The sequence below is a fragment of the Nannospalax galili genome, unplaced genomic scaffold (assembly GCF_000622305.1).
Source record: "Nannospalax galili isolate Female #2095 unplaced genomic scaffold, S.galili_v1.0 scaffold52, whole genome shotgun sequence".
Lineage (NCBI taxonomy): Eukaryota > Metazoa > Chordata > Mammalia > Rodentia > Spalacidae > Nannospalax > Nannospalax galili.
The window spans coordinates 473,220-477,337 of NW_008334003.1; the positions used below are offsets into that span (position 1 = coordinate 473,220).

General features: G+C 37.9%; 2 long non-coding RNA genes across 2 annotated transcripts in view; one reads left to right on the forward strand and one right to left on the reverse strand.

Annotated features, from left to right (window-relative positions):
* LOC115069580 overlaps positions 1 to 4,118 on the forward strand; it is a 97,349-nt gene that overhangs the window by 75,812 nt on the left and 17,419 nt on the right. The window contains exon 2 of the long non-coding RNA XR_003848833.1: positions 2,142 to 2,273. This is a non-coding gene — a long non-coding RNA (uncharacterized LOC115069580). The remainder of the gene's footprint in view (positions 1 to 2,141; positions 2,274 to 4,118) is intronic.
* Positions 1 to 4,118, reverse strand: part of LOC115069579 — a 64,418-nt gene that overhangs the window by 23,523 nt on the left and 36,777 nt on the right. The window lies entirely within an intron of this gene.

The following is a 4,118-nucleotide window of genomic DNA, read 5'->3' on the forward strand; positions in this document are numbered from 1 at the left end:
CCCCAAAAACCTACTGACAAATTGTACATGGCAGATCAAGAAATATATGTCTAGGTAAGGTTTATCTGAGAACAATTGGTCTTTGCCCAAGATTTATCTACATGACACACAGTACCAGACTGGTGGAACCAACCTTCTTGGATGTTTAACAGAAATACTTTGAGACATATAATAATTTGATCAGAAGGTCATAAAGGACAGTTCTTGATCCTTGCCCTCCTAGGTTGACTAGTTCCAGGGGACTATGAGCATTGCTCAAAATGTCCCATAATTGTGGTGGGCCACCTGTCTTCTTGACCAAGGAGGCTAAGAAGACCCCATGAGATGGACTTGAACCAGTGTCCAGTCTACAAAGAGGAGGGTCAACACAGAGGAATCATTTCCTCCATGTTTCCAAGTGAAGCCAGCCCTGGTCAAGCAGGACCTTTGATTTATCTTCACATAGGTGGAACTGGTAAAAGAAAGGAGCCAGAGACTCCTCCCAAGCCCATGTGACCCCTGAAGCACAGATCCTCAAATGGCCTTAAGAGTAAAAATAAATTGGTTTATCTGGGCCAACTCTATGGCCTTAAACACCCAAAAGGAAAGTATAACCAAAGATTAAAGGGGCCAATATAATTTTTAAGAGTCCATATGTATAGCTAAAAGCTACATAACAAGCAACAATGCCAGATAGGAGATACTTTCTTTTGAGTTGTTGGCCAGGGTGGCCAAAGGGACTCCCAGATAGTAACCCAGCATAGAACTGGGAAAATGAACAGCAGACCCCAATCTTATCTAAAGGAATATTGAGAACTGATTGCTGCTAGATGAGGAACAGCTGATCTTCCTAAAACAAAGACTTCTAGATAGGCTGACTAGATTCACCAGATGGACAAGTAGTGGGGAACGGCTGGGGATGCCAACAACACAGTACATAGCAGCAGGGATATCAGACTATAAGGGCTCTCTATTGGGAGTCAGAGGCTATGGGAGGGTGCCATCTGAGAAGTGGGTTTATATTTGAATAAGATGGTTTGGGATATTCTGTGTGATACACACACACACACACACACACACACACACAAAATCAACAAATTTTTAAAAATGTGTTATATTTGATGAGGAAGCATGGAAACTTACGTCATGCTAATTAGTAAAGGTGATAATACCATTGAAATCTACGCAATGACTTTATAGACATACACATGCGAATATATTCTAAAATGAAATGGAGATCTTTTTTAAAGGTTAAAAACTCATTCAATTTTATGGTTTTCAGGCTTATACTGAGTTCATTATTGTATAACTGTATTAATTCAACTGTGAACCTAGAAACTTACAACCACTTGTGAAAGAGATGTACTCTTGTCTGGAGTACGTTACTGAATATGTTAAAGCTGTAATGAAATTCTTCTTCTAATCATGTAGTTATTAAATTTTTTTTAAAAAGCAACCCTTAGCTAACAACATCCCAATTATCACATTCCCCCAGAATACTAACCTAATTTCTTGTCTCTATAGATTGTCCTTTCATGTGAATAGTCATGTAATGTGTGGTACCATGTGATTAGCCTTTCACTCAACCGGTGTTCGAGAATCATAGTTGTTGTGGCATGTATCACTAAAGTACTCCTTATTATGACAATTACTACTCCAGTATATGGATAGACTCTGTTTTGTTTATCAGTTGATAGACAACTTGATTGTTTCCATCTTTAGATTGTTGTGAATAATGGCACTATAAACATTCATGCACACAAATTCTTTTCTAATATTTTATTATTTTTATTTTTTGTGTATGAGGGTATTGCCTGCATGTATGTAAGTATACCTGTGTTATGCAATGCCCACGGAAGTCAGAAGAGGTGTCAGATTCCCTGGAACTGGAGTTAGGGATGGTTTTTAGCTTTCATGTGGGTGTTGGGAACTGAACCCAGGTTCTCTGCAAGAGCAACCAGTGTTCTTAATCACTGAGCCATCTCTCCATCCCCAGACAAATTCTTTATAAGGGAAAAATTTTACGTTTTACTTATCAAAGTAATGAAAACTCTTTACAATTTCTTTGTGTTGATTTCAGGCCAATTTCTACCTTACTTGTTTTCTCAAAGGCCAACTCATCATCCTGATGTTAAAGAAGCTATCATACTCCATTTTCGCAGGCTGATTCATGTTCTGTTTGGTCAGTGACTGCATAGCACAAACCAAGTTGACTGCAGGACATACAAAGACCCTCGGGGAAGAAAGAAGTTATCACTGTAAATCCAGTCCACTATGACATCAGTGTGGGAAAAGTATGTGAACAAGTGAGTGGGTGAGTGTCTGTGTAGATGGGTGTGTTTGTACTCAGAAGCTTATAAGAACCCCCTAGGTGTGGAAGGGCTGGCCAGATCATATTAAATTTAAATGCAGTGGTTGAAGTGCTGCCAGGCAGGGGTATTTGAGTAGGTACAGTACACCTGGCCCAGTAGCTTATCGAGCCGCTTTTCAATGCTCACATAAAAAAATGTGATTTATAAGAACTCCATTATACCATTAATTGTAATGTGAGCCCATAAAGGGTGAGAAAGTAGAAAAGCCACAGGAAGCTTGATATTACCAAACTATATCATGGAGAGTCTGTGAGAAGAAGTTTATGAGTACATTGATGGAGTAGGTCACCAAGTCCTGGTTTGGATTAGGGATTTCTTCCTGATTTTCTGGCATGACTTTTTTAATGAGAGCATTCTCACAATAATGTTATATAGGTAGCAGGGTACATTATGTCTCTGTGTCAGCCTTGTGAGAAGAACAATGTAAAATGTTGGTTCAGCAGCTTACTATGTGCTAGGCATCACACTAGATGCCTGAAGTGCTGTTGAGAAATAAGATACTTTCCCAGACAAGATTACTGAGATTTGTTGACTACAAATTTGTTCCTGATACATCTACTAGAAATTCGAGTTTTGTAAGAATCTGCTCAGACACCTATGTGTGCCATACACAAAGTTCAAGAATGATCAAAATATATGGTCTTTGCCTTCAAAGAACTAATGGTGTATGATGTGTATATCATATACAGTGTCCACAATGGAAGATCTTGGAATAGTGCTATTGAAATTTAAGAAAACCCAAATCACTTAAAATGTGGTTGATAGTCTTACAGAAGAAAGGGTTGGGGAATTTTTACAGAGAAAGTGGGGATTAAACCAGACCTTGGAGGATTTGGACAGATAGAGAAGAAAGTGAAGAGAATTGGAGGAAACAGTTTGAGGAATATCCATAAGCATGAAAGTGGTGTTTGTTATAACAGGAAGTAGGTAGACATTCCATCTGTCCTTTTCCCCATCATTTCCCAAAGAGACTCAGACTTATTCCAACCAGTGAAAAGTTAAGACAGTCTGTCTCTTGTTTGAACACCTGGAAAGTCTCAAAGCACATCAAAGCATGCACAGGTTTCTGGGGCTTACCACATATTAAACTTAAATGCCTATAAAAATAGGTGACTTTAATAGGCAAATAGTGTTGATTGATAGGATCCTACCATGTCAAGAGTAAGTAAGGACAAGGGCTTAAGAAGTACAATATGAGGCCAGCAAGATGACCTAGTGCATAAAGGCGCTTGCCACCATACCTGATGTTCAGGCCAAGCCTGATAAACTGAGTTTAATCTCCAGGACCCGCATGTTAAAAAAAAAAAATAGACTCCTACAAGTTACCTTCTGATTTCCCCATGCATACCATGGAATGCATACCACAGCAGGCATGCACCCACAACCACACACACATATGCACACACTGAATAAATAAATTCATTAATTACTGTAAAATAATGCTTTTTTAATTATTTATTTAATAACCACATGGTTAGAAGAAGCACTTCATTACAGCATTAACATATTCAATAACAATTTCCAGAGCAAAATGCATCTCTTTCAAATTGGTTGTAAATTTTTAGGTTCACAGTTGAATTAATACAGTTATACAATATTGAACTCAGCATAAACCCTATAAGACATAAATTTGAATGAGTTTTTAACCTTTAAAAAAGATCTCCATTTCATTTTGAAATATATTGTTTCATATAGAAAAACTCATTTTAATGCTACTAACACTTAGATGTTTGCACATAAGTCTGTAATCTCTATGCATCTGATTAT